This window comes from Cynocephalus volans, chromosome 14, assembly GCF_027409185.1.
Source record: "Cynocephalus volans isolate mCynVol1 chromosome 14, mCynVol1.pri, whole genome shotgun sequence".
NCBI lineage: Eukaryota > Metazoa > Chordata > Mammalia > Dermoptera > Cynocephalidae > Cynocephalus > Cynocephalus volans.
Window position 1 is genome coordinate 42001373 of NC_084473.1, and position 21685 is coordinate 42023057.

The 21685-nt window shown below is 37.6% G+C and overlaps 1 protein-coding gene and 1 non-coding gene across 4 annotated transcripts in view; both read left to right on the forward strand.

Moving 5' to 3' along the window:
• Positions 1-21685, forward strand: part of CAMKMT (calmodulin-lysine N-methyltransferase) — a 391924-nt gene that overhangs the window by 196858 nt on the left and 173381 nt on the right. The window lies entirely within an intron of this gene.
• LOC134363499 (small nucleolar RNA U3) lies at positions 17068-17275 on the forward strand. Its single transcript, XR_010021735.1, has one exon. It is a non-coding gene; the product is annotated as a small nucleolar RNA U3 (small nucleolar RNA).

Sequence of the window (21685 nt, forward strand, 5' to 3'; positions counted from 1 at the left end):
CCCATTCCTTTCTGGCTTTTAGGGTTTGTGATGTTAGCCTGATTGGGGCTCCCTTATAGGTGATTTGACGCTTCTCTCTTGCAGCTTTTAAGATTCTCTCTTTGTCTTTGAGTTTTGCCAATTTGACTATAACATGTCTTGGAGAAGACCTTTTTGGGTTGAATACGTTTGGAGATCGTTGAGCTTCCTGGATCTGAAGATCTGTGATTTTTCCTATACCTGGGAAGCTTTCTGCCACTATTTTGTTGAATATGTTTTCAGTGGAATCTCCTTTTTCCTCCCCTTCTGGAATACCCATGACTCAGATATTTGAGGGCTTAAGGTTGTCTGATATCTCTCTCAGATTTTCTTCAATGCCTTTGATTCTTTTTTCTTTTTTTTTGTCTGTTTGTGTTATTTCAAACAGCCCATCTTCAAGTTCAGAGGTTCTCTCTTCAACTTCCGCTAGCCTGCTGGTTAAACTCTCCGTTGTGTTTTTTATTTCGCTGAATAACTTCTTCAGTTTGGCAAGTTCTGCTATATTTGTTTTCAGGGCATTGATTTCCTTGTACAGTTCGTCTTTTAGGTCCTGTATACTTTTCCTCGTTTCATCATGATGTCTAGCTGAGTTTTCTTGTATCTCATTCAGTTTCCTTAGAATTATCACTCGAAATTCCTTGTCAGTCATTTCAAGGGCTTCTTGTTCTATAGGATCTAGAGCTTGAGATTTATTATCTTTGGGTGGTGTACTTTCTTGATTTTTCGTATTTTTGGTATCTTTTCTTGGATGTTTATTCATTGTGGCAGGGGGATTCACAGTCCACAGGTTTGACCCTATTGACTGACTAAGATGTTGCTGTGGTTGCCAATTTGGTATGGCTACCTCAGTGACTACTCAGTTGGCCACTAGTGCCTTGCGTGTGTGGTTGCCTCGGGTCTTGGGCCTCTCCGGGGAGCCACCTCTCTGGTCAGCTTGGACTCTGCCAGGCTGCAGGGTGACGGGGCGGTACCACAGGGTGTCGCTCCTGCTGCTTCTGCTTCCCCCACTGCTGCCGCTCACGCCGCTGCCACCGGCACCACTGCCGCCGGCTCTGCTGCCGCCGCCGGCTCCACTGCCGCCGCTTCCCCATCTCCCCCTGCTGCTGCCGCTACCTCTGGCGCCGCTTCCCCCGCTGCTGCCGCTGGCGCCGCTACTGCCAGTGCCGCTTATGCCACTTGCGGCGGCTGCACGGTTAGTTGCAGAGGCTGGGAAGTCCAAAGTCCAGGGAACACTTCTGGCGAGGGCTTTGTTTTTGGTGGTGGCTAGTTTTGGTGTCTGTGAAGTCCAAGGTCTGGGAAAGACATCTGGTGAGGGCCTTCTTCTGGGTGGTGACTCACAACAGCAGCTCAGTGTATCACATTTTGAGCATTCCCTCGTGCTCCTGTTGAAATCTGCTTGGGTACTCTCTGATCAGGCTGCATGCTCCTGGAAGGCTTCTGGGGCTGCCTCTTCTGCCATATCTCAGTTTCTATATGGGTATCCTGTTGGAAGGCTTGAAGGTCTGGATAAGGATGGGGCTTTAAGCAGCAGGCTGGGGCGTAGAAGGTAGCAGCAGTGATGTTAGATTTGTGGTTCTAAAGTTAATTAATGTTTGCCTTTTATTTGGCTTAGTTCTTTTATTCAACAAATATTTACTTAGCACCCTAGTATGTGCTTTTTATGTGTTAGCATAGTTTATGGAAGCAACCAGCTCCAGGTCCCCTCCTGCCTCATTTTTCTATGAATCCAGAAACTTAAAAGCTCTGTCATTGCCCAAGCCCATTTTTCTTTAAGTCCTGTGGTTTGTACTAGTTTTTTGCCTATCATCCTAAGGCAGGAAGCCATGGTCTCACATGAAACCCCAAGCCCTGATAACAGGTGTCTCTTGTGGTAGACAGAATTCTAAGACAGCCCCCAAAATTTCCGGCCCTGCTACACACACAACTTCTCCCAGGTACTCAGCCAAACACTATCTAGGTACTGCTGTGGAAGGATTTTGCAGATGTAGTTAAGGTCTCAAATCCGTTGACCTTAGGCAGGGAGATTATCTGGGTGGACCTGACCTAATGACGTGTGCCCTCTAAATCTGGATCTAGATGTTGGAGACAGAGGACGTTAGGGATTGGAACCAGGAGAAGGATTTGCTGGCTTAAAGATGGAGGGAGCCACATTGTAAGGAATACGGGTGGCCTCTAGGAGCTGAGAGTGGCCCCAGATGACAGCCAGCAAGAAAATGGGGACCTCCATCCTTCGACTGCTAGGAGCTGAATTCTGCCACCAAGAAAAATGAGCTTGGAAATAGATTTTTCTCCAGAGGCTCCAGATGAGAACTCAGTTTGGTCACCACCTTGATTTTAGCCTTGTCATATCCTAAGCAGAAACTCAGCCATGCCATTCTTCTGATTTAAAGAACTGTGAACTAATAAATGGGTGCTGGTGTAAGCTGCTAAATTTGTGGTAATTTGTTATGCATCAATAGAAAACTAACACATCGCCTCTCTTTGAATTTTGTCTATTCCTCCTTTGTGAGTTTCCTCCTAGATTGCAAGAAAAGATGATCTCCTGTTTCTATTTTCAAATCCTTTGTTCCCTTTTGGGTCATCCACTAAACTCTTCTTTCCGTTGGAGGAAAATGTTCTTAGTTCATTTGCAAAAAGATGATTGTGATCTTCAGAGGCTAGTGAATGCCTAAGGCTTTCTTACTAGTTTACCAGCTCTGTTCAATTCTTTGGTCTCTCTTTGGTGACTACAAGCACCCCTCTCCCCATCTCCTCGGAAAGTTCTCTGCCAGAGTACTATGATTATAGTTTTATAATCCTAAAACCACTGAAAATATACATTGAGTGGCAAACATAATTCACCCCAAGGGGAGAGAAGAATCCTTCTCTTACAGCAGGAAGACTCAGTTTTTCCCTGTCAAATCACCTGCCCCAACCTCCTGAACTACCCATATATTTTAAAAACACTTCTTGGCAGAGGATTATTATACTTTTGCTTATTGGCTTATCTTAAGGACTCCAAAGCCTTAAACTCCAGTAAGCTATGTCTGACATAATGTCTGTAAACCCCATTCCTTCCTGGACTTTCATCCTAGAAGGACAGAATGGGTCTTGTTGGACTCTGGCTATACATTTTTGTCCCTGACTCATCTCTGTCATGTCAAAAATCATGGCATTACATGAATAGTGTCTTTATTCCATCTTTCCCTCACTCAGTGTATAGTTCTGATTAGCTTTAGGTTCCAATATTTTTAAAATATGAGAGATTCATTCGGATCTGCTCAATTGGAAATAACATTAGAAGGTGGGCAGGAAAAGAGGAAGGGAGCTGTGGAGAAAAGGAGTGTGTGTGGGGGTGGGAGAAGGGAGTTATATTCACAGAAATACTTTGGTAGAGAGCCAATACCAGCACAAAGAACATTAGCATATATATATATTTTAAGACTGACAGCCATATAAGAGTACATTTACATAAAAAGTGCATATATGGAAAATTTCATATATGGAGGTGGTAAAGAATAATAAATAATTGTGGAATGTCTGCTGTGAGGTTAACACTAAACTGCGCTGCTGGAGAGACATTGAACTCAGGAAGCTTATAGGCTCCTCTTGTCTTTTTTCTATCTCCATGTTGTAGATACAGGAGAAGTCAGTTACCAGATAATATCTGTTGAGTGTCTATCTGCTGTCTTCTGAACCAAAGGAATTCTCTAAGACCTTGCAGTGTCTGGATGAGTCCAATTCTGTGTTCCCTCTTTTTCATTTGTCTTGTAATTGGGATTAAAACCAATGATGTACAGTTGTTCCTTGGTATCTGAGGGAGATTGGTTCCAGGATCTCCCATGGGTACCAAAATCCATGGATGCTCAAGTCCCTGATATAAAATGGCATAATATTTGCATATAATCTACACAAATCCTCCCATATACTTTAAATCATCTGTAGGTTACTTATAACACCTAATACAATGTAAATGCTATGTAAACATTGTTGTACTATATTCTTTTTATTTGTATTTTTTTATTGTATTCTTATTTTTTATTGTTTTTTTTCCCCCCGAATATTTACCATCCACACTCCGAGTTTGATTGAATTGAACCTGTGGATACAGAGGGCCAACTGTACTGCATCAAACATTGATTGAGTAGGCACTTGACTAATACTTAAAGTGAGGACTATTGCAAATTATCAAAAGACCCGTTGGTGTTCTATATATTCTCTGTATATCTTCATAGAGATTTCAAAGAATGGGACTCTCAAGGCTAAAGTTTTAAACTACCCATCTACCTAAATTCCTATATACAATATATGACAACTTATAAGACCTGAAAGCAAATTGTTTTTAAAGCATTTTCTTCAGTGTTTTGTTTTATAAAAAGTTCCAGCTATTCTACTTGGCCACACAATTCCAGATAGTGTTCCATGGTTGGGGGTAGAGTACATGGCAGCAATCTAATCAGTAGAGTGTGTGTTGTGTAGTCCCATTTAATTGGGGCAGAAGCCCATATCTGCAAGATCTTTACTCTGTCTCCTGGATTGCTGAGAAAAAACTGGATGCAGGTCTTCACACAGTGTTATGCAGTGGGTGGGCATGTCTTATATGTCACATTAATTGAATTCATAAGTTTACTACAGAAACCTGAGCACGAAGACCATGCATTCTCATTGTCCACGTGACTCTCAGCACATGGCTTATGCATAATATTGGAAGGGTTGGAAGTTCTAAAGGGTATTGTGAATATTGCCCTTTGTGTTCTGCTGGCCATTACCAATTGGCCTTGAAACTCCCTGGAGTTTTTATGCATAAGAAAGATGTCAAATTTGCCTTCTTGAGTAGTTTTATCAGAGTCACCTGTGATCTGTATTTAACATTCAGTTGCAAGAGAGAGTTCCCAACAAAAAGATACTGGAACACAGCCAGTCTATTAGCATTGAGGCCATGCTTTCTTCAAAACATCTTGGCTGGGCTCTAAACCAAAGAATGCTTTTTAAATGGCAGCAATGGAAAAGACTTGTTGAAAACTCATGTCACTGTAAATGAATTTGCATGGAAGAATAGAGATCATTATCAGCCCAGTAAACTTTGGGACATCACAGTGAGGCACTGTGCTAAGTGCTTTTGTACATGTTACTTCATTTAATCTTCATAACAGCCCTGAGAATCACATGATATTATTACCATTTTATACAAGGCAAACTGAGGCCTATAAATGGCCTATGTACGCATATCTATGAAGAACTTTCCTTAGTGTTATATTGGCATTGTATTAGAAGCAGTTTAACTAACTCAGAGAAAAGTGTAATGTGGATTTCTAACATGCAATTTGGATATACAGTCATCCCTCCCTATCTGCAGGTTTTGCATTTGTGGATTCAACGAACTGCAGATCGACAATATTTGAAAAAATAATAAAAAATAATAATTCAACAATATAATATAATACAAATAAAAAACAATACATAATACAGTGTAACAACTATTTACATCGCATTTATATCATATTAAGTATTATAAATAATGTAGAAATCATTTAAAGCATAAGGGAGGATGTGCCTAAGATATATGCAAATACTATGCCATTTTATATAAGGGACTTGAGCATCTATGGATTTTTATGGGTGAAGGATGGTATGGAACCAATCTCCCTCAGATACCAGGGACAATTGTATGCTCACAGTGATAATTTGCATGTTTGCAATGAATGATATTTTGTCTATAGTCATTACTGCTTTGGAATATTTTTAATAAAATTCAGAAGAGAAATTTAAAAAAGAAAAAACTCATTTTACTTCTTTTGGCTTTCTCATCAACAAGTCATGCAAACTGAGCCAAGTCACTTGCCTATCTAGGGCTTGATATCCTTTCCTAAAAATGGAGGATTTTGGGCTGAGCCCGTGGCGCACTCGGTAGCGCGCTGCGCTAGCAGCGCGGCGACGCTCCCGCCGCCGCGGGTTCAGATCCTATATAAGGATGAGCGGTGCACTCCCTGGCTGAGCGCCGGTCACGGAAAAAAAAAAAAAAAAAAATGTTGGATTTTACTTGGTGATCTTTACAATCCATAACAACTCCAAAATTATGGAATTTTATACAGCTGGGGTCCTTTCATAGACAATACTGTAGCAGTGCTCAGAATTTGGTGTGAGGGCTGAGGCAACTACTCACCTACATATTTTCCATCTATTGAGCACTTATGTTTCAGGACATGCTAAGCAATTTACATACATCATCTTATTTAATTCTCACAACTGTTCTGCTAATATTATTCCCATTTTATAGATTAGGAAAGTGAGATGCAGAGAGGCTAAGTAATTTGTCCAAAGTCATTTAGTGTTTGGTGGTGGAGCTGAGATATGAAAAACAATCTGTTTGACTACAAAGTTGTCCTGTTACCATTGGGCTACTTGCCTTTCATTATTTGGCCTTAGGGACAGAATAAGTTTATGTCTTTTAGGCAGGACAGTTTTCTCTGATAGTCATCAAACAAATCAGTAATGATTTTAGATGAAAAAGGCAAATATTTTAGAGGAAAGGAATAGGAGAATTGGCAAGAAAGTAGGAGGGAGGGTACTATTAATAATTGTGCTAGGCTGACAGGCATAAGCCAGGACTGTCCCAGGCACACCAGGCCATATAGTCACCCTGGCTTTTGAAAATTGGTTTGTGATTCTTATTCTGGTGGACAGGACAGAGGTTTTCAGATATTTAGCCTAAAAAGTAAAGTTCTTTTTAGGATTCATTAAAATTTAGTAAATCTTGATGGCACACATTTGTTGGGCAATGTACTCATGCCAAATTCTGCTCAACATGAAGTATACATAGGGTAAAATGATGCTTAGCTTGAGAGTTCAAAGCCAAAATGCTCCTTTGTCACAGAAATTAAGTACCATGAGTGCTATGGTATAAAGTTTCATAACATGTCAAAGTCTTTTGCTGAAAAATCTGTAACATCTTCAGCAAGTAGCAAACACTATTTAAATATCTGTAATTGACCAGTACAATGCTAGGGTACTTCGAAAAGTTCATGGAAAGATTTGTATTATCTATTAATTATATTTTTCCACGAACCTTTTGAAGTACCCTTGTATTATCCAAAAGTACTCTGTTGACCTTTGACCTGGAAGGTCACGTGTATAGATAGTATGTGAACCTTCTTCATTTTATACTCTGTTCTCTCATGCAAGTGCTGTGATTTTGGGATAACTATCTGTAGGTATTCCTAAGAAAAGATAAGCTGACTTTTCACCTCTGTTAGATATCTATTAAAAGGACATGGCATCCTTTTGTTCAGAGTGAGACAATTTTTTTTCAGTTAAAAATATGGTCTGAGAATAATAGCATTTTCTCGCTGTGATTGGATAAGCTATTCAACGGTCGTATACTTTTTCTTTCTATTCTAATAAATTATGCAATTATTCTCATGGCTCTGGTAGGATTTCCAGCTGGAAATCACTAAAATAAAAACAATAATTTACCAAATGAAGATATTTTAATTAATTTAAAACTTAAAGCATCCCTCTTGTAAAGCAGCTTTGATTTAATAGCATATTGGTTACTTTTATGGTTGATTGGGTATTCTGGTACTGTAGAACACAGAATTTAAAAAAGAGGTTCTAGGCATTAAAGTGACTTGCAAATAAAAAAATACAGAAGTATGTACAGTCTTAGGAAATGGATGCCTGTTTATCTCTCTAAAAACATAGTTTTAAAAATGTTTGCTTGTCCATTGTGACCTTTTTGCTACCTCATTAATTCATCAAACAAATATCTAATGTCTGTATGCCCCGTAGCAGTTACTAGGATAAGCATTAGACATTTAAAGATGATTAAAATATAGTTTCTGCCATCAAAAAGCTTACTGTTGTGTGGGGGAGATGGACCAGAGAGTAGGAAAATCTAATAGTTAAGGGTTATGATAGAGGTTTGCACTGGATAGTGTGGGAACACAAAAGCCTTCCTAAGTTAAGTAAATGGCAGCTGGACCCAGATCACCTACCTTTGAATTCTTCCTTTGCCACTTGTTGGCTCTGTGGACTTGGACAAGTTACTTAACGTTTTCATGCGCCTCATATTTTCATCTGTAAAATAAAGGTAATCATAGTACCTACCTTAGGGGTTGTTATTGGACAAAATGAATTAATATTTATAACACCCTTAGAATAGTGCCTGCTTCATAATAAATGCTTCATTAGAGTCTGTTAAATAAGATTATTAAAACAGAACAAATGAGTAGGTATTAACCAGTAAAGGGGGTTTTGGTTGGGTGGGAGTGTGGAAGATACGGTGGTTCCAGCAAAGGAAACTGCATATCTAGAAGGACTTGGCAAGATTGGTCTTGAAACTGCTGAAAGCAGTGGAAAGGGGGCAGCAGTGAGAGAGGAAACTGGAGAGGTGAGCAGGAACCATATTCTATAGTCTCGTCTGAAAGCATGGCAATGATTTATGTTTTCAGATCCATATTTCTACAATATTTGCTTGGAAGGTAGATTGGAAGTGGGAATAGTCCAGAGGTAGGGAGACCAGTCAGAGGCTGTTGACTGAGGCCTTAAACTAAGGGTATTGGTAGTGGGGATGCAGAAGAAGGGAATTGATTAGACAGCTGTTAAGAAAGTAGAGTTGTTAGGATTTGGTGACTGAATGTGTGGGATAAAGGACAAGGGACAAGCAGGAATCAGGTGTCACTCTCAGGTTTCTGGCTTGCTGGGCAGATAACGCTGAGGCAGGGACTATAGGAAGAGCAGCTTAGAGTGGGGTGGGGAGGGAAGGTGAATTTCGTTTTAGATATTTTGAGTGTATGAAGTCTAGGACAGTTAGAAGAGCTGCCCCAATAGGCCTTTGGCTGCTGAGAAGGTTTTAAGGTCAAGAGAGAGGTCTCAGCCAGAGAAATTGATTTGGGAATCTTCAAATGAATGTGAGTTGAAGCCATGAAAGTGAATGAGGTTACATACCTTAAGAAGAGAAATAAAAAAAGAATAGAGTAGAACTTAGGATAAGATTCCTGGTGATCACTAATTCGAAGGGTGGGTGGTAGCAAAAAAAAAAAAAAAAAAAAAAAAAGCCCATGGGAAATAGACTGAAAAGTAATGCCCAGAGAAGAGGAAAACCAGAGAAGGTGTTGTCATAGAAACCAAGGGAGGAGAAACTTTCAAGAGCGAGAGAGTGGTCAACCATGTCAAATCCTGCAGAGCTGTTGGGTAGGATGAGGACAGAGAAGTGTCCGTTGAATTTAGCAACAAAGAGGTCATTATTGATTTTGGCCAGAGAGGCTTCTAGGAAGGAATAAGGAGTGGCAGCCAGATTGCAGTGGGTTGAGGAGCGAGTGAATAGGAGGAGCAGAAGTATAACTTGTCTGTAAGGGAAAATCAAGACGTGGCAGCAGAAAGGGGACTGTAGGGTTATACCTGCCTGTGTTGTAGGTGGCATCTTCATTGCAAAGTGAAAGGTTATTAAAAAATAGATACAAGTTAGGAGGATGTAAGTTTATTTCAGGGAGAAAATATACAGAAAATATCTCCCCCACCCGTGAACAAAACAGCTTGCAGAAGTTTATTGTTTTTACTCTCGTTTATGCTTCAACTCTTTTCACTAAGGAAATGCCTTATTAATTTACGTAGACATAGGATTTGTTCATAATCAATGATAATGTGATCTGCAACTATTATTTGTCACAGTACAGTAGAAATAATAACGGTAATAACTGTGTCCTCTTTCTGACATCACTTTAATCTTATTCATAGCTCTGTGGGAGGATAGCATTGAAAGGTAAGCATTTGGAACATTTCCTGATTTTGTTTCTGGCTGTTTTTTTGTCCTGTGTTTAAATGCCTGCACATTCCCTTATTTAAGGAAATAGAATAACACATGAAACAAATAGAAAGCGATACCGAAAGGTGCTTAATAAGGCATTTAATTTCTTGGTACTGTGAAGGCAGTACTTTTGTTTGTTTGTAGGGCAATCCTTTTTTAAAGAAAGGGAACATTAGTGAGATGGTCTGGTGGGGTTCCTGATGTTGATCTGCTGGAATACCTAGAACAAGTCAATTAACTAACTTCCATCCTTCCTGCCTTCTTTCCTTTCTTCCTTCCTCCTTCTTCCATGTATAAAATAGAGACAATAATGATAGTAATAATCTCTTAAGGAAAGGATTGAGAAAAAATTTTTTCTAAATAATTAAAAGGATGGTTAGTACCATATTTCTGAGTCGACCATTTGCTTGTTACCAGTAGGGGATCACTTTATGTGGAGAGAGGATTTTTTTATAGGTACTTTTAGTTGTTTTCCAGATTTTCCTGTTTAAAATATAAGGCATAGGCTGGTCAGTTATCTCAGTTGGTTAGAGCACAGTGTTATAACACCAAGGTTAAGGGTTCTGTTTCCCATACCAGTCAGCTGCAAAAAAATAAAAAGTAATAAATAAAATTGAATATAAGGGATGGACAAAGAAGGAAGTTTAAGAATTAGATTAGCTGTTACTCTCTGCTCTATATCAATTTAGGTTGCCCCCCTCCCCGTCCTGCATGTCAGTCAATGTGAAATATTTGTTAGCAGGACCCTGATTGACATTAAAGGAAAACTTACATAATGAGTTTTTCCTTGGGATGATCAACTGCAGTACTATTGTCAGATTTTTTGAAGAGCTTTGTTGCACTGTCACAGCTTCCTTGGTGATTGGTAAGTTTAGACCTTGGGATGGACCAACATATGTAGAGGGTACAGGGAATGCCTTTATCTTCAGCTGTAGCATGAAAGGATGTTTCCTAAGGCAGAAGTCCGTCTTCAATAAGACAAGGTTCAGAGAGACTTGTTAATTAATTCTCAGTTTCTACAACAGATAATTCTTCAAAGGCGTAGAACCACTAAAGCCATCTAACTTGAGTACTGAGGGGTTAGAGACACAACCTGGTGATGGCCTTGTTTTTATGATGACATGCTATTTGCAGAATCATGGAATGATGGTGTTGGAAGGGGCCATGCAATCATCTATTCCAGCTTCCCTGCGATGGAGGACCCCTTCTGGAGCATCTCTGACAAGTTACTGAGCATCTTCACTAACAAGAAGTACATTCTTTTTGAGGTAGTGCATAGTTAAACTGTTGCAGGTGTCAGAAAATTTTCCTCATAATGAGCCTAAATGGACCTCTCTGTTATAATATACACTCTTTGCTCTGGTCTCTGGAGCACCACCCTATTTTCGTGAGAGTCCTTCAAGTATTTGATGATAACTCTCTTGATTTTTCTAAATCTTTATTTCTTCAGACTAAGAATTTCTATTTTTAACTAAACACTTTTTTTTTTTTAACATGGTCTTCAGACTTTTCACCCTCTTCTGTAATGATTTGCACAGGGTCTAATATAGCAGACTGTTATGTCTGTGAATCTGGACCTTCTATCTACTTACTGAAGTATAATTAAGGAGTAGGTGAAAGAGTCCAGCACAGAGCCTGAAAGAGTTGATTGAATTTGAATTACAAAATTGGTTTATGATAAAGCACTTTGTGGTTGTTGAAAATCACCTTCTATTTCATTTGAACTCTGAGCAAGCTAGGTCTTCTCCAGTTTGTACATGGGGCTTGATTTTTTATTTGTTTTAAGATAAATAAGCTTCTCTTTATTTCTACCTGCTTTATTTAATTTGAATTTGCATAATATTGGTTTTAAACTCATTTTTATGCCAATCAAAATCAATTCAAATTCTTATTTATCATCCAGATTATTAGCTAGCCTTTCTGCTTTGCAACTGGAAAATGTGTTAAGTTTGCCTTTGAAGTTTCTTTCCAAGTTGTTGATGAAATTTTTGAATAGGCTAGATCTTAACATACCATTCTGGGAGTTTCTACTAAGACAAGTTGACATCTATCAGCTAACTTGACTGATTGTTCTTGATCTTGTCCATAAGGATCTTCCTGAGGCTTAGCTAAATGCCTTCTTGAATTAACAGATATTCTGTGTCATTCTCCTAATGATAGCTTGATTGCTCTATCTAAAAAGAAAGAAAAAAAGATGCAATCTGGCATACTTTCTTTTATTAGTATCTGCAGTTGGAAGGTGGTATAGTTAAGCTCTTTGGGTTACAGTGGTACCTAATCTACTTTTTTCTGTTCTTTGGGTTGTCTCAAAGTTACTAATATTGATTCTGTACACTTGCCCCCAAGTTCTTTCAGTACCCAGGGATGTAATTTGTTTAAGCTTGCAAACTTGAATTCACTTGAAGTGATTTCATGCTGTTTTCTTACAATCTTACATCTTAGATGGGGCTTTTGTGATTCTGTTCCACCCTTTTCAGAGAAAAAGTTAAATCAGAGCACAAAGGGAATTGATAAGTACTGCCTTCTTCCTCTCACCTTTTACTATTACATCACATACCTGAACACTGGTCTGTAACATTCTTGTTTATCTTCTTGTTCCAAACAATCTTATTATAATCTTTATCATTTTTTTCTTTCTTCTTGCAAGCCTCAGCATTCTGGAATTCAGCCTTTCGGACACTGTTTTTTAGGTTCCTACCAACTTTGCAGCATATGTCTGGTGAGGCAAAGCTCCTTATCAGTTCTAAATCTTACCAAAATGTCAGTTTTGTATTTAAATTTAGAAATAGGTCATCTTAATTCTCCATCTAGCTGGTGGCTTATAGTATATATATTCCCACAAGACTACTGTTTCTGTTTTTCTTTCTTAATCTCTATTTTTTCCTCCTTTGTGTTAGATTTTCATGTAGATTAATGTTTTTAACATCCAGTTTACCTTTACTCATCCTGATGAATAGGCATTTGACCTTCTTTCCATTGTTGTTTTCTCCTGAGATGACCTGTTGACCTCTCCCAATATAATTGTTCGAAGTCATACTTATAGGCCTTTTTATTCCTTTTTATTAATATTCCCATTTTCTGTCAATCAGTTCAGACAGTTTTTTTTGTCAAACATGTTCTGTCCTTTTTCAGGAGGTGAATTGTGTTGCCTTATCAGTCTCCAAAGCCATGCTCTTAATATCATATTCCCATCTTCATACCCTGCTTAAGGGGACCTAAATCCATCGGTACTGGTGGTATCAGTGCTGGTGTTGGTATTGGTGTTAGGATATGGATAAAAGTATGCATTTCACAATATACCAAGATTTTCCCTTTTTAAACAGACATTACATCATTTGATCTAAACAACAATCCTGAGTCGTGACTAGTATTATTCCTGTTTTACGGAAGAGAAAAACAAGGCTGAGAAATTAAATTAAACCTCACAAAGGTTTACTTTTATTGAATTAAAAAAATATTTTTCTTCTTATTAAAAATAATTCTATAATCCCAATGCTTACAGGTATCTACTCTTAACTCTTTGCAATATATTTCCAACAGGTGTATTTAAAAATTCACATTTCTTTTTTAAAAAAAGGATTATGCTACCTGTACTATTTTATAATCTGAACTTTTTAACTTCAAAATATACTGTGAACATTTTCAGTGTGATTAAATATCCTTCTACAATATTATTTTAATGGTTGTATTGTTTTTCATTATATAGATAATTACTCTTTGTGTTCCTGATGCTGTCTCATGGGGGGAAATAGTAAAGATAATAATATAAAGGGAGAGTACAGAATCAGTAGTTTCACCTTATTCGTACAGTTGAGGTTCAAAGCATATTAGTTGATTAGAACTTTCTTCAGGGTGAATAAATGCCTACATTCCTATTACTTATCAAGCTTTAGTTTTTGGTTGGATTTTGTAGTATCATTACCTGTTTGCAGGTGTCCACCATTATTTGTAAGTCATTCTCATGAACCACCAGTTGCTATTAGGGTTGTGCAAAATGGAATCATAGTCCAAAGAGCTGTCTCAGACCTATCCATTGTGTCCTCACTTGGTCTGCCTGGTGTCAGAGTCATGTGTGTTCTTGTCTTAATTTTTTCTACTAGATCGAGGCTTCTTCGGAAAGGACATCATCTTTCTCATTGTTATATCTCATTTCAGAGCATAGTGCTGGTCAAGGGGACTTCCCAAGTGGTTTAACTTTAATTTATATTAATTTACTATGGTAGAGATGACTTATGGCAATGTCTCCAAACATTTTTTCCATAAACATTTTATTCATAAATTGAATCAAGAATGATCAGAAAAAGAAAACCTTAAAAAAAAAAAAAAGTAGTCGGGCAGTATGGTATCTTGGAAAGAACACTGAATTGGAGCCAGAAGATGTAGCTGTAAAGCTTTGCCACTAACTTGCAGAGAGAACTCGGGAGAGTCACTTCTCTGGGTGGCCATCTCCCCTTCTGGAAAATGAAGGTGTTACATGAGATGATTTTTTTTTATATCCTTTTAAGAAGTATATGTGAGGATTCTAATTAAGTATTGCCTGAGCTCACACTCACTTTACAGAAAGAAAAAAAAAAAAGACCTCAGGAATAAACAGATTTTCAAGCAGTTCTTCTGAAATTTGGCACATTGGAATCACATGGGGAGCTTTAAAAAAAAACAAAAAAGCCCTGATGCCTGGATCCCACATCAGAGAATCTGATCTAAGTGAGCTGGAGTGTGGCCTGAGTCTGGAATTAAAAAAAAAAAACAAAAAAAACCTCCAGGTATTCTATGTACAGCCCAAACCACTGTTTTAAAGGTTTTCTCATTGTCTTATTAATAAGTGATCAATTCCTGGTCATGCCCTAGATATTACTATTTTGATCCTCAAAGTAAATAGGAAGGCTTTTCCGAAGCCGGTAATGCTATTTCAGCTCTTCCCACACAGAGGTAGCTTGCCATGCAGTATTGTTTGTCAACAACATATGTTAGTGTGTGAGTGCCATATATATATACACGTGTGTGTGTGTGTGTGTGTGTGTGTGTATGTATGGCCCATAAATCTGCTGGGTAAATTAAATTGGGCTAAAAAGGAATTGAGGATTACAAATTATCTCTACTGGCTGTTGAATATTTCATGTCAATTAAACATTTGTAAAAACCAAGTATAGTATTATGATCCACTCATAACTATTACGAGACTGGCACATCTCCATACAGCAATAGCCATTGCTGAGGCTACTATGCTACTCTGGCATGAATCGTAATAAATTGGGATCCCCCTGGACATAATGAACAGTAATATAATTTTGTAGTTATTCTCCTAGCATGATGAAGCAGCAAGCCAAATTGAGTTTCTAGATAAATTTTGACATATGGGTCTTATTCCTAAAGAAAAAGAGCTATTGTTGCTTTGGCTTTGTTCCAGAATTCTGCAGAAATCTACATGGTAGCTTATTGTTGTATTACAAAAAGGTACTACAAGTATTTTTATGAAAAAGAACAAATTGCTAAGTTCAATTAGTCCTTTGGGGCAGAATTTGGAATTTCTTTTCAGTCTGGCCGCTGGATTCTATGTGAGCTATTGTTAGACTCATACAGGGGCAGTCTTAAAGGCCAATGAACCACAAGGCCACTGTGGAGGCTTCTAGTTGATGGTGGAAGATCAAGCAGCCCTCTTCGCCATAGCAGTGAAACATGATGTTAACATCATTTAAAAAAAAATTAACCATGGGAAAGGAGGTTAAGAAGTCGTAGAATAATCCAAACTAATCTAGGCCTTTCAACAATCTAAGAACTCAGGTTGGCATTTATGAGTGGATGTGGTTTGAGGAACTATGTAAGAATAATCAGTTAGAGGATGTTTTTGATTTTAAAAAATAAGATAAACTGAACATACACATGAAAACATCTCAGTTGACATGGTCTCTTATGCTTATAACTAGGATTAATGTAAATGTGTATTTAAGAATTTACAGATCAGTAAATATTTCTTGGGGAGATAAGATTTAGGTTAAATACCTAGTGGTAGCAGAATTAGGGTGTCATGGTATAGCCAAATTCAGAAGCTTGAGAGTGAAGGACAGCTACCATAGGAGCCAGTATTTCAGAAGCAAATTCTGCTTATGAGAGTTATCAGTTGACCGAAAGATTTTTATGTGGGTTTGTAAAGAGTGTCAAACCTAGTGTTCTCGGTATGGAATTACTAGGCTGGTATAATGGAGGAACAGAAGTTTTCCTGCAGCTCTTTTAGTAATACTGATTCGGCCTTGGGTTATCCAAAGAACTCTCCAATTGTCCTAATTAACATTAATTCAGCCCTTCTGTCAGGCTTATGTGCCATATGCAATCCATCCATCAGAGTGGCATGTTAAAATGCTCTCCACAGGACCACAGAGCCATGGGTGACCTCTGCATGGAAATGATGTTCGTCAAGCAGGAATACTCATATTTCTGCCCTATGCACATCAACTGTAATGGAAAAATTCTGTTCATTCAGGAGAGTCTTGAAACATCTTCCTTCTTGTCCATGTTAATCCTTTGTAATACAGTCAGCACACATATACTTTTGAGTAACAGCTTCTAAACAAATGCACTGATGGAAGCAGGGCACCATTTGGAGGAAGTTCAATTCAGGGCTCAGCTTGTTTTCTGGAAGCAAAAGATTGCTGTTATACAGAGACAGACATAGGAGGGATGATAATTGAAAGAAGATAAAAAGAGAGGCTTTTCCGTGTCAGGTTTCTTCTGCAGGTATGTTTGTTGTCCTGGCACATTCTGCTAGCCCAACTTTTGGCAGAATCAAAAATATGGGAGCCAAACTAGGTATTAACAGTGTTTCTGCAACAGCACAGCCATAGAAGCTGATTTCAAAGTTGACAGTTACTCTCTATGGATATAGAGTCATTCGTTCAGCAGGTATTTATTGAGTACTTATTTAGCATTGGTGAAATTGGTGAATGAGGCAAAATATTATTCCTGCTCTTATAGAGTTGACAAGTAAAGGAGACTGAGGCTAATTGTCTACTTGGAATTGTGACACAGGTTGCTCTTAGAGCTTATAATAAGGAGATCTAACTTTGCCAGGGGTTGTGGGGTGTGGTGGGGTGATCAAGGCACGCATCCCTGAGGAACTAACAGTTAAGCACAAGTCTAAAGGATGTACTAGAGAACATGGTGAAGGGGTGGGCAAAGTGTGCTAGACAGTGGGAAGAGCATGTGCAAAGTCCTTGAGGTATCAAGGAGACTGGTTTTGAAGGAACTAAAGGTCTATAAAGGCCACTCTGAAAGCTATACTTTCAGGGATCATTTCTACAGTTTGTTACTGGAGAAGTTTCTCTGAACGTGCAGAGCACTGACAACCACGAGGAGGAGGCACAGTGTTCTCTCCTGAGCGAGAAGTTGGCTCTTGGTGTTGCTTCCCTGCAACTGCTATTTGCCACTGATGATCCTTCTGCTCTTCGGGAGAGAGGGAGAGAACGCAGTCTGAGTGGCTTCAAAAAGAAGAAAAAGAAAAAAAAAGAGAGAAGAGAAAATAAAAAGGCCACTCTGGCTGCAGCAGCAGAGGAGGGAGAAGGTGCCGGATTGTGCAGAGAGTCATGGGCTATGGCAGGGTTTTTGCCTTTATCCTAAAAGCAATGGGAAAGCATTGAAGGTCCAAAGCTGGGGAAGTGACATGTGCAGACTGGTACTTTTAAAGAACCGTCTGGTTACAGAGTGCTCAAAAGACTAGGGCTGGAAAGGGGCATGGGTTCTGAGTGGCCCAGCAGAGGCTACTGCAGGAGCCCAGGCCAGAGAACTGGAACGAGGGAGATGGTGGTGGAGGTGAGAAGTGGAAGCATTCAAGATATATTTGTAAGGCAGAATGGTCAGGACTTGGCTTAAATGTAGTGGTGGTGGTTGAACTGCTGGTCTCTAGGGCAGTCTCAGAATTTCACGTGACTGCTCTGGCCATCTTATCTCAATTTCTGGATTGTTGGGTTAATGCTAGACAGGTAGAGACCCAAACTAAGTATATGCTCCAAGAGACTGCCTCATGAATAAAAGTCATGCTCTCCTGTGATTTTTATTCATGGAACAATTGTACCTAGAGACAACTCAATAGGAAAACTATTAATAACTGGTGATAATATCATCTCACTGCTTCACAATAAATGTTTTTCAATTTCAAAAGTTCTAAGTTCAGTTACTTGAAATATTTCTGCTTACATTGTAAAGGTCTATAAATCAAGATGCAAATATCATAGGCTTCCTACAGCTTATTATAGGAATGGCTATTTTCTTGGAGTTACTTCACTAAATTTGCTTATGTAATCCAATGGAATATATTCATTTCAAATGATTGAGAGTCATGCTCATTTTTTTCCTATTTCAAAAGTGAGTTTTGTTTAATAACCTTACCTTCCTGATCTATATTCTATTACTATTGTTGCTCTCCCTCAGCAGTTCAGTAAAATTTCTTTCAACTCTCAAATTCCATGATTTTCCTTTCTTCCTGCCTCTCATCTTTCATCCTATCTCTTCTTCTCAGTTTTCCATATCTCTTTGTGGAGCTAGTAACTGGCATGATAGATGTGAATTAGAATGTTCAGGGAGTGCAGTTATCAAGGGAAGCTTGGGCCCCAGTCGTTGCCAATCCTCTTTCCACAATTTCCTCTGTGCATTAACTTCAAGTGCAGTCATTACTCATTTAGTCCTCAAATAAAATGCTCTTTGTTGCAATGACAATTTTTCTCTAGTATAAGGCAAAATGGCATATCAGTTTGATGATGTGGATTTTATAGCAATTGGCAGATTTTATTTGTGTGGGGAGTTTTTACAGTTGTTTACTTTTTTTTCTAAGTTGCCATTTGGATCAAGAAGGATTTTATTTCTTAACTAGGATTATTCCTTTATCAGATATTAATTTAGAAGCATTTTTTTCTCTAAATACCAAATTCATAGGGATGCTACATAGTTAATTTTTTTCTTTTTAACTAGATTATCCCCCTATCAGATATGTCATGAAACCAGGATAAATGCATTTAAGAGAAAATATCCATCTTATAAGTAGTATTTCCCCAAATACAATGAGGTCCATTTAAATGAATATCTGAAATAAAAATAATCCTAATGATAGGTCTAGTGCACTTCGTATCAGATTCATGGAGTTCCTTTAAACCCTATTCTATAAATGCCTGATTAATAAATAATCCTGTTAAATGAATAAAACCCCAGTGTGCCAAATGGAGAAATACAAAGCAATCATGATCAGACTTGTTATGGGAGAATGATAGATGAATAAATCTACTGTGCAATTAATTTATGACTGAACTATGATCAAATCCCTGTGGCAATACTAAATCTATTAGAGGAATAGATTTATCATCTTCTTTCAAACAATAACATTCCAGGAACTTAAAAAAAATACTATTACCTGAATCTTATCATAACAGACATATCTGTTCATTTACATGGGGAAGATAGTTCCTTCTGTGCAGTCAGAGCTAAGTAAATGTTTATTGTTATTGATACTAGCCACAACAGGAGCAATGTATGATGGAAACTGCTAATGCTGATAGATATTCTTATCTGCTTCTGTTTCTTCAAACTTGATCAAAGTTGCCTAATTTTTAGATAATTTATTGTGAATAATTCTACTTTTTAAAAGATGAAAAGCAAACCAACAAAAACAGGCTTAGGCTATTTTGAAAACAGTCTATGCTACTGTATAATGTGGTTCCACTTAGGTTATGAAAGCACAAATTCTGGGACCATGTTTTGAGATCATTGGGGATTGGTAGGATATCAGAGCGTTGTTGCATATTTTAGCTTCAAAAGACAGCCTACCATATTTTAGTACTTTTGTACTTTTAGGCAGGCACTTACGCATTTAAAAAAAAAAAAAATGTTCTGAACTGAAGGTTAGATCATCTGAATTTATGAGTGCTTTAAATTCAGAGCATGACAGTGTTAAAAGAAACTTTAAGATCAAGAAAAAAAACTGTTTAATGCTTACTTCTTTTGTTTTGGGGAAACTAGAGCTGATATTTTAAATCCAGTCATTTTTACCAAAGTAAGGAGTTTTAAGAGGTAAGATCGGAATAAAAAGGGAGATTTGTATAGTGATTAGAAAGATGTGATCTTTAGCAGAGGTTTTTCCTTTTGTTTGTTTTAGGTAGAAGAATAAAGAATTTATAGGGATGAGGTAAAAAAGGGGGGGTTTTCTTAAAACTTGAGGGAAAAAAGAATTTGTCCCATGGGGTAGTGTTTGAAGTCAGGTTTTATTAAGGTTTTAATACGTGTTCAAGTAAAATATCTATGCAAATAAAAATAAAAACATTAGTTTAAATGTAGTCTGCTCTTTTCACTGTTAGTAGCTGGGTATCATAAATTTTTTTTATTAATATAATATCTGCACATAGCAATCTTGTGTATTCTCATTTCTAAAACTTAGTTATAAATAAGTACTTTATAAATCCATGTGTAGTGGGTTTCATTTATTTGCATAATTATTCATGACCAATATTATGTATATAGGATTTTTCTAGGCATTCTTTGATATGATCTTGGGTATAAAAAAATAAACAAAAAGAAATAAAAGGGGGCTGGCCAGTTAGGACACTTGGGAGAGCATGCTACTAGTAACACCAGGGTTATGGGTTTGGATCCTTGTACTGGCCAGCCACCCAAAAAAAGAAATAAGAGTTATGACTTGCAGAGCTTATGCATGAGATGATATTAACACATAAAATTATTCCTTAGAACATTGTGCCTGACATGTCACTCATTTATGAATTACCTTCATGAATTATTGCCGATCCTCTGCTATTTTAAAATGTTTTTCTTTTTTTTGTTGTGGTAATATTTATGACATAAAATTTACAAGTGTACAGCCCAGTGGCATTAGGTACATTCACATTGTTGTGTAACTATCACCACCATCTATCTCCAGAACTTTCTTATCTTCCCCAATTGCCACTCTACCCATTAAACGCCACCTTCTTCGTTCCTCCCAGTCCCAGCCAACCACCGTTCCTACTTTTGTCTCTATGAGTTTCATATAAGTGGAATCATACAGTATTTGTCCTTTAGTGACTAGCTTATTTCACTTACCAAAATGGCTTCAAAGTTCATCTGTGTTGTAACATGTCAGAATTTCATTCCTTTCTAAAGCTGAATATTATTCCATCGTATGTATATACTACATTTTGTCAATCCATTCATCCATTGATGGACATTTGGGTTGTTTTTATCTTTTGGATCTTGTGAATAATGCCGCTGTGAACATGGGTGTACAAATATCTGTTGAAGTTCTTGCTTTCATTTCTTTTTGATATGTATATACCTAGAAGTGGAATTTTATGTTTAATTTTTTAGGAACCACATACTGTTTTCCGCAGTGACTGCATCATTTTACATTTCTGCCAGCAATGCACAAGGGTTTTAATTTCCCTATATCCTCATTAATACTTTTTTTTTTTTGTAATAGCCACCATAATGGATGTGATATAGTATTTCGTTGTAATTTTGATTTGCATTTCCCTAATGAGTAGTGATGTTAAGTGTCTTTTAATATGCTGCTTGGCCATTGGTATATATTCTTTGGAGAAATTTCTACCCAAGTCCTTTGTCCAATTTTTAATCAGGTGGTTTGTTTTTCATTGCTGAGTTATAGGAATTCTGTATGTAATTTGCAAATATTTTCTCCCATTCCATGGGTGGACAAAATTTTTCACTCTGTTAACAGTATCTTCGGGTGGACAAAATTTTTAATTTTGGTGAAGTTCAATGTATCTTTTTCTTTTGTTGCCTGTGCTTTTGGTGTTGTGTATATTTTTCTTTTTGCCTCACTATTTTTTTATATAAATAAATTTATTTTAAAAGAAAATATTAAATAACTACTAAAATGAACCATTAATATTA